The following is a 14,226-nucleotide window of genomic DNA, read 5'->3' on the forward strand; positions in this document are numbered from 1 at the left end:
AATAAATAATATTTTGGAATTGGAATTTGTATTATACTTTAAGTTTAGCACGGTGCGTGTCAGAAAGGAAAGAATTATGCTTCGTTAGTTTTCTTGTGAAACATTTCAAGATGAATCATGACCTACTCTACCTCGACGTATTAAGTCTTGTAAATGTTGGCTAGAGCTCAAAATACCCTGGGGTAGATCAACATGGGTGGTGCACAATAGCAAAAGGCCCTAGGTGGTAGGATTATGTGTTCCATTTATTTCCAAGCATGTTTCTAGAAAAACATTTACTCAAACAAAAATAGTAAAAAGTGTTTTTTCTGCACGCATCATATTTGTGTTTTTTGTCATATCATTCCATATTTTATAAGGGGATATGTTCTACCTGAGGGATAGGGGCAAAAAATATAATGAATCCAACACATTGAATATACTGTATGAAATCACAAATACCTTTTTTGATACTATGTTGTACTCATCTCTGTTCATATGCACTATTATTGGTGCATATAACAGAGATTCAAACAGAAGACATATTAACTAAAAACATGTCGATAGATGAATGTAATGAATGTAAAGAGTAATTAGTGCTGAGGGATGACAAATATCTTTGACACCAGACTTACACACCTGCTCTAATGGTGACCTGTTAAATTGCCTACAAGAAAACCTTTTAGGGGAGTATACAGTGGTTCGTACTAAAGTAGTATTTAGGAAGTTATGCAAAGTACAATTGTGGAACAAGATCAGCGGGTATAATGCATTTACAGTATTTGATCAAAACCAAGAGACCAAGCTATAAAATGAAGTAAAAAACTATGAAATTAAAGGAAAACCTGTTAGCAGCTTGACTTTTAAAAATGTACTTTTTAATTTTCTTCATCACTGATTTGTTTACTGAGTATTGCATTTTTCAACAGTATGTAATAAAGTACAAAACTGCAAATTACTGTGTCACAAAGATAAGTTTCTGAGATTGTACCTCAATGCAATGTGCTATAGTGCAACTGTACAGCTATGGCATAAGCTCAGTGCTGATGACTTAGATATACCGATATGATATAGGGCCTTAAAAACAATGTAGTAGGACAGATCCTTTACACCTAAAACAAATGAAAAGGATTCCCAGGCGGTCATCTCAGTTTTCAGCTTTGCAACAGTTAGTCACATGAAATGCTCAGAAATGTTTAAGGGTTGGTATTCTGACCATATTTTGACTCCTTAGAAATTGTAAACTGACATTCTGTGTTCAAAATGAAATAACAATGAGAGATATAATAGCCTGCTATTAACAGCAGACCTTGTGTGTATGTTTCTAATGTTAGACAGCCAATTTAAGTTTAAATAAAAGGCATGGGAAAATGTAACAAAGCCAATCAAAATATTTGAACACCCGATAAATGATATGTAGTGAGAAAACATCCCTATAAGAAAGATGGAAAACATCTTAATCTCCAGAGAATAATGATGGTGAAATCTATAACCTATCTTGACTTGTGACAAAGACGCTGTTTATATCTAAAACAACTGAAAAAATGTCTAATAAATTACAATATGTTTAACACTTATTCCCATTTTCATACAAATTTAGAAAATAATTTACATACTCAGTACCTCATTAACATGACAGAACATTATTTTAATAGTTAATTGAAAAATTGCTCCGTTTGCCTGTCAAATTAAGACTATCCTACAAATAATACAATGTTTGACATGAAAGTAAATTGTAAAAAAAAAAAATGAAAGTGGATCCATTGGAAAGAGAAAATGTTATACTGTGACTATGCTGTTTGACAGGTGCTTCCAGTTATGTAAGATGATATGCATCCAGGAGAAAAATGTTTGAAAAAAGGAATTCCAACCTTTCATTACTCTGGCATCTCAGAAGAATTGAGATATTTTCAAAAGACTTGATGAAATAGTTTTCTAGTCCTGCTTATAGCATGCTAACTAATTCCCCCCTCTTTCTTCTTAGAAACATTCTTTAGTCAGAGGATGATGGGGTTTTAGAGCTTCCAAGGATAAACTGCTGCAAGTATCCACGAAAAGCTTGTACTGGAAATCAAAAATTAGTCGCCTCCAGAATATGCAGTGCTTATCACATATTTTTTGGAAAGAATTCACATTTTGCACTTTTGAAACTAAAGAAGATTCTAAGATATAGCTTCACAATATAAAAGGAAGAAATGCGAGGGAGCAATTTATTGCAAACCACCATTAAACTGAAATAGGCTGTTCATCATCTGATCAAAAGTTTAAGATCACATCATTCAAAAGACCAAATCTTTGCAAAAATGTGGACTCAGCGTTATTTTCTCTCAGGTATCCACAATGTCATGACCCATTACTGGGAACAGCAAGAAAGCTTTCTGTCTTTAAACACAGTTGGATTGTTGAGTTGTATAATCAGGGCCTCTTGCAGTGTGCCATTGGTGCTGAGGTTGGACACAGTAGACAGTCATTTTAAACTTCTTAAAAGATCCTGAGGGTTATGGAAAGGTCAAGTGGCAGGCCCCAAAATATGTCACTGGCCATGAGCCGTAGGGTCCAATTTGCTGTCTGTCGAGATACACACCCAAATTAAGCTTGTCACTAACGCCAATTGCAATGGCATAACCATCAGATAACATCTGCAAGAGAAGAGTTTTAAGAAAAAAAAACTTCCTCTTCAAAGGCCTCAACTCCTTCAGTGACATAACATTGCCCGTTCAGAGTTTGCACGAGAGCACCAAACATGGGACATTGAAAGGTGAAAGAGAGTTTTATTCTCTGAAGAGAAAAAAAAAATACCTTGATGTCCGCATGGCTTCTAACATTACAGTTTAATGGTTATTTGTTGTAAAATGGTTACTCTGAGTTTTTGGTCTCGCTCACATTTTTTGTTTTTGCATTTTGAAGTTCTATTTAGAACCTTCTTATGATCCAAAAGTGCAAAATGTAAATTACTGCCATTTTTCAACTGGTCTTAAAACTTTGATCAGGTCTGTGTCTAAAAGAGGCAAACACATTTATATTGTCAAGAAAATCCGAGCTCATCCCACTTCCCCATGCTGGAGATTTTAGTTTAACAGTAATAATAAATAAAGTTATCTTTAAAATGAATCACTCAAGTGACATCAAGGCCCAACAGTAGACTTAAGTGTCAATAAAATAAATCTGGTTGTGTGTGTTGTTTTTGTCTCATGCAAACTTTGCTTTAATTCTACTTTTCTCTATTTAATCATAAGAAATCATAGTCAGTCAGAGAGAGTCATGAAGCAAGAAAAGCAGGTTTCCTGGAAAAAGAGGAAGTAAGTTCCAGCCTGCAGATTTATAAAAATAGCTGAGACTATTCCTTATTTCAAAGCATGAAAGTTTTAAAGAATGAAATCTAAAACATTTTGAGTAATTTGATAAGATTCAAAGTAAAATACTTATATTAATATTGGTTTACTTGTAATAATACTTACAGTTACATTTGTGGGAACACTTACAAGAAAAACAAGTAACTGTAACTTTGGCATCAAATAATTAGAATCATGGATTATTCTTGGTTTCTTTTCAGAAAACATCTGTAATAACTCACATTAAGATTATAATAAGTATAATTAATAAGTTATGGTTATAAAATCATAAATGAATGATAAATCAGAGAAGCTAAAGAAAATAAATGTGATATAAATGTGATTTTGACATTGAACTTGAAATGGTGTAAAAGGTGTAACTGCAATTAAACATCACTGATATGTTGGAGGTAGAGAGTAGGTGAAAGGTGAAAGGCAAGGAACTAACAGGAGAGCAGAGATGATCAACGCCTTATTTAGAGAGTAGGTGAAAGGTTGTGCAGGCAATGGACAGGAGGTTGAGCAACTCTGAGACATTAGCACAGACATCAGGACATAATGTCTGTAAGACAGTGATGGATATGAAATCATCTGAGCAGTCAGCCAATGAAACAAGCCCAGCAACAGTGCTAGCCAAAGAAACCCTATAAAAGGTGAGTGCAAAAGAGGAACCGTTCGTTGGATCCTCCGGGCAGCTTCGAGCCAAGAGATGGACAAAGAACTCTGCAGCTGAAGAAGAGCCGGGGCCACGGAGCCGAAGACTGTCCTTCTCATGGAGACCAACCCGTCAGCCCTACAACCTGTGGCTTCAAATCGCACTTCTCTCATCGGCTGGGTTCAGACCCCAAAGACAAAGACAAAGACAAAGAAGAAGAACTGGTGCCTTCCTTCCTGTCAGCACCAAGTCCTGTGTGACCTCACCATCCATGCGGAGAAGAAGCTCATCAGACCTACAGAGATTCCTGCCTTCGCTGATCAACATCTTCCTCCTGCTGCAACACCTTCTTCATCATCAAGCCAGGTCTGGGGTTCGAAACGTCAGGCTCCGTCCGTCTCTCTCAAAGGTTCCTTTTTTAGTTTTCAGTGTCAGCAGTAGGGAAAGATAGACTAGATGATTGATTTTACTTATTTGATTATTTCTGCTACTGAATTAAGCTGTACTGACCCTTGCAAAAATGCCTTACTAATAAAATATTTAGCATAAAGAAAATCTAAAAGATGTTGTGGACATTCAGTTAATGAGTCACCTTAAAGTTCTTTGATGGTTGTAAAATAGCTGTGATGTTTGATTCTGGAGAGGAAGAGGTGGAAAATGTTTTATAGGTTGCTGGTAGCCCAAATTTAAAACAACATCCTTGGGACTCGCCCGAGTCACTAAAACCTACCTGGTTCAATAACAAATGCAAGTTGTAAAATAGAGAACGAGCGACCGTTAACAGGTGTGCTCTGTGAAACTAGTTGGCTGTAGGCTGCTCAGTCTGGCTAATTCACAGAGGGAAGAAGGGTGAGACACCTGGATGTAGGCCGTTAAAAATCAGGTGAATCGTTTCTCGAAACCAGCTTAAACAGAGTTTACTTCAGTTCTGGACAGGGTAAATCCCGGCAGATTTAGGAAACTCAATTAACCCGTTAGATGGAGAGCTGGTAGCACATCTCCCCTCTCAGAAGAGGAAGCAGAGAGTACGAGAAGTAGAGAGTGAGAGAGTAGAGACAGAAAGGAGGGGGGGGGGTGTTGCGCAACAACAATATGTAAATATAGTTTGAATTTCACTGGGTAGTCTAACGATATGCAAGTCTGCAAACAAGGACTCCTACTCCATCCATCCATCAATCCATTTTCTTACATCCTTGTCCCTAGTGGGGTTGGGAGGTGCTGGTGCCTATCTCCACCCAACGTTCAGGGTGAGAGGCGGGGTACACCCTGGACAGGTCGCCACTCTGTCGCAGGGCAACACAGAGACAGACAGGACAAACAACCATGCACACACACATCCCCACACACACTCACACCTAGGGAGAATTTAGAGAGACCAATTTACCAAACAATTTACCTAAGCCGGACTACCCAGAAAGAACCCAAGCATGCACAGGGAGAACATGCAAACTCCATGCAGAAAGACCCCGGGAATCGAACCCAGGACCTTCTTGCTGCAAGGCAACAGTGCTACCAACTGCACCACTGTGCAGCCCACGAACTCCTACTCTAAAATGGAAAAATATGCTTTTGATAAAAGATGGTAAAAATAATCTTTTATTAATGTCATTTGATTCTCTACTGGTGGTATAAAATACAACTCTTTATTAAGGTCATTGGTGATGAAACTGAGAAAAAGACAATATTAAAAACAATCTGCAGGGAACAGAAGAGAAAAATGGCTATCAAAAAATTTACCATAAAAAATAGTCTCTTTTAGTAGCCTGTAATAGTCTGTTTTATTCATATCTCTGGCAGAATGGGCTCTTTTCACCTCAGCTTCCGCGTTCGGGAAAAAGCGGCTCGATGGTTTCAGATCTATTGAAAATAGCACTTTCCACTGGGTATTTGCATCGATCTGAAGCACCAACAAGTAAGCTGGAGAAAGGTTTTAAGATGTTCGCCTCGCTATACGTTCACAGATACGAAGGTGAGTTTTACTTTCTTTAAACTTTGTGGCTAACATTAGCTTTAGCTTATGCTAGTAGGCAATATTCTCTGACATTTTTCTTGTAAAAATGTGTCATTTAAGTATTTAAACACTTTTCATCCATTCTAACGGACAATGTTTTTACCTTATGTACAAGTATATTACGTGTGTTTATTGTCGTTAGTGTCAGAGACCAAATAACGGGGGATTTTACGGTTCAGGCAACAACTTAGCTTAACAGTAGAGCAGCTCTGGTGTCTGAGTTCTAGTTCAGCTGACGGTTCAGGTTCAAAGTTGTTGCTTTTAGAAAAATATGGCCGTGTTCCTTAAGGTCTCCTTGTTATTTCGCTTTATTAGTTTTGCATGCTTCTTGTGAAGCAGGACGGTGTTTACAGCAGTGTGTACAGGCAGATCAGTAGCTCTTGTTCCCACAAACTTGCTCTTTCAGGCTGAATACGGAAGTGATTCCATGGAAATAACACAGGAGGCTCCTTTACCTTCTTCTTTAGGCTGAAGAAGTTGATCCGGAGTGAAGTAAAGGCTGCAAACTTTGCTGTGCGGCGTTAGCTTCAGGACCGTTTGAAAATCCATGAAAACTTAAAAGTCCATTATATTAGGAAGACAACAAAGTGCATAGTATTGTTTTATTTGCGTCTGAAATACGACTTTGTCTTTTCTAGCTGCCATGGTAACTCAAAGCGGAAAAAAGAGAGCCGCATTTGCTCATGTTGTGACGTTGTGACGTCAGCGCTGCAGGTGCACAGAGCCCATTAGATCTGAAATTATTTTAATTCCATCAATAAATGTGTTTCCTATAGGATATGACAGATGCATCTCCTAAAAGATAATAATGTAGTATCAAACGCTGAGCTGCTGAATACGTACATTAAGGCTACAGCATCTCCATCTTCCCATGGCCCATGCCATTAAATAGCTTAAATAATGTCAAACCATATTTATCAGCCACCATGAATTTAACTGTGTTCTGTTTTTTGGTGTATCCAGAAAGTTCCTAATATATATATATTACTGATTCATCACAGATTCATTAAAGGAAAAGAATATTTATTTTAATATAAGCAAATTGGTTTATATTTTCCGTGCAAGATAAATCTAAGAAAATAGAAATGTCCCAAAATCAGACCATAAAAAATACTAGAAAAGAAACTAGAGATGAGCATTCTTGAAATGCATAGCCAAATTTTAAACAATAGCACATCAACACACCCCTTCTCGACATGCTAGCACAAGCTGATTGTGTTACTAACTGCTAGTGACACCTTATTGGCTGTGACCTTATATAACACTCGTGACTCATTCAACTGAACTGTTTTGTTAAGACTGTCACACTCTGCACCTTTCAGACACTCGCTGAAGCATATTACATGTATTTATAATGTATGTGTATCATAATAAACTTGGACTTATGGTCGGTGAATGATAGACAACAGTTGGAGCAGTAGTTGCATTTTTTTCTGAGCGTATTTCAACAACTGCTTTGATGACAAAAATTGTGAGAAAATATGAAACTGCTTCTGCATTGCTGGGCATATGAAATATTTCACGCATCAAACTGAGTTTCACTTGTCCTCCAAGGGAAACTATTTAAATGGTTTAAAAAGCGTCTCTGACAAGGCACCACTTGAGGTCATTTGCCAGGAATGTCCATTATAATGGTAATAATCAGCCCACATGCTGGATTAATGAGAGCAACCTTCACAATGCATGTAATTTCAATATTTCAGTTGCCACCAAAAGAAAAAAAGTGACCTACTTTTCTACTGCCAATAAACTGGATCTAATAGTCCTTTAAAACAAATTCCCTCTTTGGAGATTTATTGAAACAATAGAAGCAACAAAGGCCTAAAACCCCTCACAATAATTATGAAAATATGTATTTTATTCCTGCACAGATTCAAAACTTTTGAATTTCGTAAACTACTTTCTGATAAATTAACTTAAAAATTATGTAACTTTTTGGGTGAACTTTTAAACTGTCATCTCCAAATTACAGACCTACATTTAGATCTAGGCAACAAACCTTGGGGCAGGAATGGCGTCCTGGGAAAGTCGCTCCTTCTGTCACATTCCAGCCAATAAAATGCAAACAATTACCTGACAGGTAATATAGTCTGTCAGTATCTCATCCATCCAAGCAACAGGCGTGATTCATGCATGTGAAATTTCAAGCTCATACACGTAGATGTGCACATGCCAGGAGAGTATGTGCACAGGTAAAAATAGGTAGGTTGATTAATCTGCATTATAATATTAGCCCGTTAATATTTTTAGATTAATTGGATGCGCTAGCTCATTATCATTGACAGCCCAAGCTTCAAGATATGAAACAATGTGGTTGTGAATTTACCTTAACTTAGATATTTTCTAAAAGCTGCCAACAATTCCAAATGTCGTATGTTTCATAGCAGCCAAGACTGCTATGGAAATGAGGAATTTTACTGTAGCATGTATACGCATCCTGGTATCTGTTGGAGTTTGATAAGGATCAATCTCACTTTCAGCACCTTAATGAAATCTCCCCAAGGTACGTACAAAGTACTGTGAAAAATGGTTTCTTTCCAAAAAAGATGAGTCTGAAACAATTAAAACTGCAAGCATACTGAGTGGCAAAGGGGCAAAATGACCAGCAACCTCCAAAGTCTAGATCTCTATCAGAGTAAGGCGGGTGACCAGCTGACATGATGGCATTGGAAAATATTTGCTTTAAAGCTTGCAGCTTTTGTTATTCTTAAGCAAAGCCATTTTTTTCTCTTTAGTGCTCTTGCTAACTTGGTAATTGTTTAGCACACTTAGCTTCCCTTGAGTCAATGGTCAACATTATTACTTTAGGGTTAACACAACTAACGTTTTAATTAGAGGTGGCTGCTGCTGATTCTGAATGTTTGTCCCACAGCAACAGCTTTTGTTGTTGCTGGCATGAGATGTTGGCAATGAGGTAACAATTGGTATTGTGAAATTTAAAATACCTTGTGATTATTTAGGGCCAGTTCAACTCAAAATAATCAAATTCTTGACAAGCAAATTAGATTTTCATAACTATGTGCCACCATCACTAGCAAGATTTCGGTTTTCTACATGTCAAGACTTACTTTTTTTTTTACTAATTCAATCATTTCTTAAGGATTCTTTGACTCTAGTGGGCTTTATTTGACAGTGTGTCAACATGGAAGTGGGTTGTGAGAAAGGGGGAGGATATGTGTCAAAGGTCAACAGGCTGGGACTCAAACCTGTGATGACCGCGTAAAGGCCTCAGTCTTCTATGGGTCCTCTAGACGGCCTTGTGGTAAAGCACATGGATCATGCGCTTTACCCCTGCGTCACTGCAGACTTCCTTTTTTAATGATGAGTTGGTAACCCAAAAATGAGGCAAAAAAGTCACATCTGGTGGGATATTTAGAAGCTTTGCATTAAATTACAGTTGTAAAAAAATGTTATGATCAAATTACAGTCTGGCTTCATAAAGTTTGGTTGCCAGGCGAAAACACAGGACTGTGTAGCCAGACCTGTTACTGTATTGTTGCCACAGCAGCAGCAAAAAAGAAGCAGAGCTCCTGTGAAGACCAAGTTCATCATCTTTTTCAAGTGGAAAGAATTTGTCCCCTCCCTGTGACATGCTGCCAGCTAACTCCAGGCTCTTTCTTCATCCCTGGGCTCCAGTAATGCTTTACAGCTCAAACCCCTTTAGACTAAGACATAAAAATCCATTCAATGTTGAAGTCAGAAAATATAGTATTGTTTTTGCTAAATAGCACTGGAATTATAACAGAAACACAATGAAGTATATTTAATTGTTAGGATGATTGATCTCAAAGGAAGCTTCTCAAGTGTGGTATCTCACTGAGCTGTTTGTTAAGTAGGACAGCAAAGCGGTAGTCAGCCTAATAAATCACCCAACATATTTCTCTCAATTTTAATTTTATGCTCTGTATTTAAAAAAAATAAATCTTTAAAGCAGTGCTCCGACTTTTCAGTTATCCCAACTTCCGCTATTTTTTATTTAATGATACTGTCTGGGTTTGTACATGTTGATGTTAATCTGTGAGTCTGTGTGTCACATTCTATTTAGAAAAGAAATGGTTTTACACTTTCACAAATGTTCTGACCTCATGAGAACGAAATGAGCATTCTTAAAGAATCCACACCCATAAACAGCTGGACTTAATGCTATTAATCAAACGTGCATTACACAACATTTATTGTCCACTTTAGCAGTATTTACAGGCAGAGAAGATAGTGAAATGAAGAAGATAGTCAGGGGAGATAAACATGGGTGGATTCTGATCTGACTTAGTAAGTAGATCCTTTTATAGAACAATGTAACATTAGGTTTGACATTTGTGTGCACGTGTTTTTTTTTTTTTGTTAGGATGTCATTTCTAGATTATAGTTTCATGAAACTGCGGATTTGCAGTGGTGTTTGCATTCACCACATAAAGCTGTCAAGCACATCACATGACTGTGAGAAACTGACACTTGTACTGTCTGTCTTTTTATGTTTAAAACTGCACTCAAGCTCTTCTCTGTGCATATGCAAAATAATTATATTGATAAATTTGAGGTAAAAGTATGTGATATCTCAGCAGGAGATTTCTTGTTTATATAACAAACTTAGAGAGCACAGCAAAAAAACATCTCTTCTCGCTTTTCTTCCTCTGTCCTTTCAAGTTTTTTTCAATGACAGTTCAATTCAGAGCATTTTATAAACTTTATGTTGTATTGTGGAACTTGGAATTACAGTTCAAGGACACGGCATTGATACTCAGTCATTCGAGCAGCTACAATCAGCTGAGGGAACAAACTGTGCACTGAAACGTTAAAATTAAAGAAAAAATCCTAGATAAACGGGCCTTGAAAGTAAACGCAACCTGTGAAAACATGTTGCCATCATTCAACTTGCAAACCTGCCTATCCCATCTGTCATCAAATGAGAGGTGGGGTACACGCTGTATAGATGTCAGACCATTACTGGGCCAAAAACGAGACAAATGGGACCAATGATCATACAAAACCACAAAAGAACAAGCAGAAAATACAAACCTTATGTTCAAGTACAACAAATTTGCAGTCTATTGTGTAGAGTTATTTTTTTTCTCCCACTCAAGCAGGAAGAAATCTTTGTATAATTACTAATGAGGGGTTTCAAAATAAAATAATAAACTATTACAGGAGATTAAAATGTTCTTTTTTAATGTCATTTTTTCCAGCAATTATGTTTTTGTCAGTTTTGATATTGTTTAGTCAGGCCTGCATTTCAGTTAATCCTATGCATTACTCCTCAGAAATGACCAAAACTCAAATAAGGCAAGAGGAGTTTATTGCTAAAATAACAGAACTTCTAGCAATTCCTGGTATGGTCCTTATAAATACTAGATTGTTTGTGCTTAATCAAGAAAGATGTCGTAATTAATTGAACTCCTATTATGCCATCTGTTTTATGCATTGACCAGTCTCTTTACTAAGTACACCTATTCTTTTGCTTGCTCAAATGCTGAATCAGTCCATTCCATCTCTATTCATAAGAGCACTTTAAAACAACCACAGCTGACACAATTTGTTGTACACATAAAAAAGAAAACTCCTTAAAGCACTGTTATTGTCCCAACAATGTAGGACAATAACAGTGTGGGAAATGTTGCCCATTATGATAAGTCTTCAGTTCAGCTGAACATTAAGATGATGAAAAGAAAATTTGGCACAAGTGAAAGTGTGGTCCATTCTGCCTTGCTTCAATGTTTCAGGCTGTTGATGGTGAAATGATATGGAGGATATTTTATTGATACGCTTTGAGTCTGTCCTGTTCTGTAGAAACTCTGAAGGGAGCAAAATATCTGAGGTCAGGGGCGGATCCGAGAGCTTTGCCACCCCTGTTGCCACCCCAGCTGACACCAATAAATTCAATAAATAGTTATGGCAAATCGGACATTAAGCGCATGAATCTCTTTTTTTCAGACAACATTGAAAGCAACACAATGTAATCTGACACCTACTGCTAAGTAGCCATGTGCGTACTTTTTTGAATGGGAAATATTTGCTTTTGGTATTGATTCCCCTGATAGGGTTGAACATAATCTGCTCATTGAGCTGTTGTCTGCTGGTTGCCATGGTAACAGGTCCGCTTCTAGGGTAATGCCGACACAGGGAGCGAGAAAAAGCAGAATACAGGTAGTTTTGTCTAGTTTTGTTCTTCGCCTGTTTATCAGCTTTATTGCACCTTTATTGTGGCACACTGCAGCCGCTGCAATTATTAAAAGTTAAACAAGCGACAAAAACTGAACTCCTCGAACTCAAAAATCCTTGCCCCCCTCTTGCCACCCCATCGATAATTTTCTAGATCCACCCCTGTCTGAGGTAAATGAAGAAGAGACGGGTCGGATCCAAAAAACCATTGGTGAGTGAATTATGTTGGAGACATTCACTAATGTAAACCATGAAATACTGATAGGATGCAGTGTGTTTTTTACGAATGCAGTTTCAAGCCACTGAGTATGTAGGTGTGTTCAAGTATATTGGGAATACTGCCCAATCTATTGCATGAAGATGGATCTGACAAATTTGTACTGCACAGACTGTGACGAAACAAAACACTGGGCTATTCAAACATGATTTGTTTGAATAGGTATTATTTAGTTGTTTCACAATATTTGTGTTGCTTGGAGTTGACTAATTGTACCATTTACCTTTAGGCCAGTTAATGTGCCTTAGTTCACTCGACTCAACTTAGTTTTACAAAAATAGAACTTTACAGGTACATCTTGGTGAAAGCTTAGCTGAATGTGTATTCCATTTATACAAAAATCCTGGTCAGCATATGCCTGTTGGAAACAAATTGTTCAGAGAACATTATCCAGTCTTTCAACAAATTAAAAACATCCAATGTCCTTAAATAATGTAGAAGTGAAAGACACTATGGAAATTACACCATATTCTAAGATTTAGTTAAACTGTCAAATAACTACACTTGCAGTTCTAAAGTGAAACTCAGGACATGAGCTGAACAGTGACAGTAAAAAAAAGGAAGCTTGTCTCAAAGCTCCTGGGTTACATTATGAGAATGTAATGGTATTAACTAATTCTGTTGAATGAGGATCTAATTCAGAACAAAATCCCTTTGATCTGTTAGGTGGGAAATGTCAAAAGTAAGCAGTCCAACACAAACAATACAAATCAACTTGTTTGATTTTAGTAAGTACTATCAACAGTAGCAGAAGTAGTATTTCGATAAGCATTTAATTATTATTTTTGATATTGGCAAGCCTTATTATTATGTAAACATGTAACTGTAGTTTTGCTTAAAACCTGCATGGTTGCAACATGCAGGTTTGATCCTATGTCCTTATCTGAAATAGCCATACAACTCTGCAAAGCTCTGTCATTTGGTCTGGATTCAAGGTGCACTCTTCAACTCTCTAAATGTCAATGGGACACCTGCTCAACTCTGCATAGTTTCCATGACAACAAGGTACTTGACAGCTGCAATGCACAACAGGATGCTGAAGTTTAACAGAAGCGATCTTGAGCTGTCAGTGGCAGATAGGCAGACAGGTTGACAGGGGGACTGGGAGATATGAGTGATACAAGAACAGGAAAAAAAACATTCATGAAAAAAGAAAAAAATGACTGACTTTAAGGTGAGAGATTGACAGCAGATAGAAAGAAGCATGATGATATCAGTTCAAATAAGAGCAACACAGAGACTCAGTAACGGAGAAACAAATACAAATGAAAACACACAAGAGAAGTTTTCTTTGATGTATTAGAAGCATGAACAATCAAATAGACATAGGCAGGGTAGAATAAGGGAAAAGAAAGAGAGATCTATAGATATAGAGTGGGCAGTGACTGATACTATTTGTAGGCATAATTTCAAGGGCAACAAAAGGGCAGTCAGGCAAAGGGGAACAAAATCCTTGTCCGTTTGTCTCCTCAAATGGCCTCTAGGGAAGCTCTGAAATGGGCCTTTTCTTCTTGGTCCTTTTCAGCTCTAAGCCCCATCTACATGACAAACAGTGTCACTTTGAAGCTGCTTGTGTCATCTATGCCTATCTGTCACTCATTCCTGACCTTTTGCTCTCCCCTCTCATCTCTTTCCTTTTTTCTACAGTAATTCCACTTTTTTGTCAGGGATTCCTTTTCCCTCAAAATCCTTTTCATTTATGTTTGATTTTGGTCTGTTCAGGAAACAAGTCAGTCATTCAAATGAAAATGACAAAGATAATTCAATAGGTCAGCATTTCCCTGTGTTACATGTATCTAAAACGTATTTAAAACAA

At 37.3% G+C, this 14,226-nt stretch overlaps 1 protein-coding gene across 2 annotated transcripts in view; it reads right to left on the minus strand.

Annotated features, from left to right (window-relative positions):
- LOC106699901 (glypican-5-like) overlaps positions 1-14,226 on the minus strand; it is a 102,223-nt gene that overhangs the window by 19,090 nt on the left and 68,907 nt on the right. The window lies entirely within an intron of this gene.

Source organism: Xiphophorus maculatus, chromosome 6 (genome assembly GCF_002775205.1).
Source record: "Xiphophorus maculatus strain JP 163 A chromosome 6, X_maculatus-5.0-male, whole genome shotgun sequence".
Lineage (NCBI taxonomy): Eukaryota > Metazoa > Chordata > Actinopteri > Cyprinodontiformes > Poeciliidae > Xiphophorus > Xiphophorus maculatus.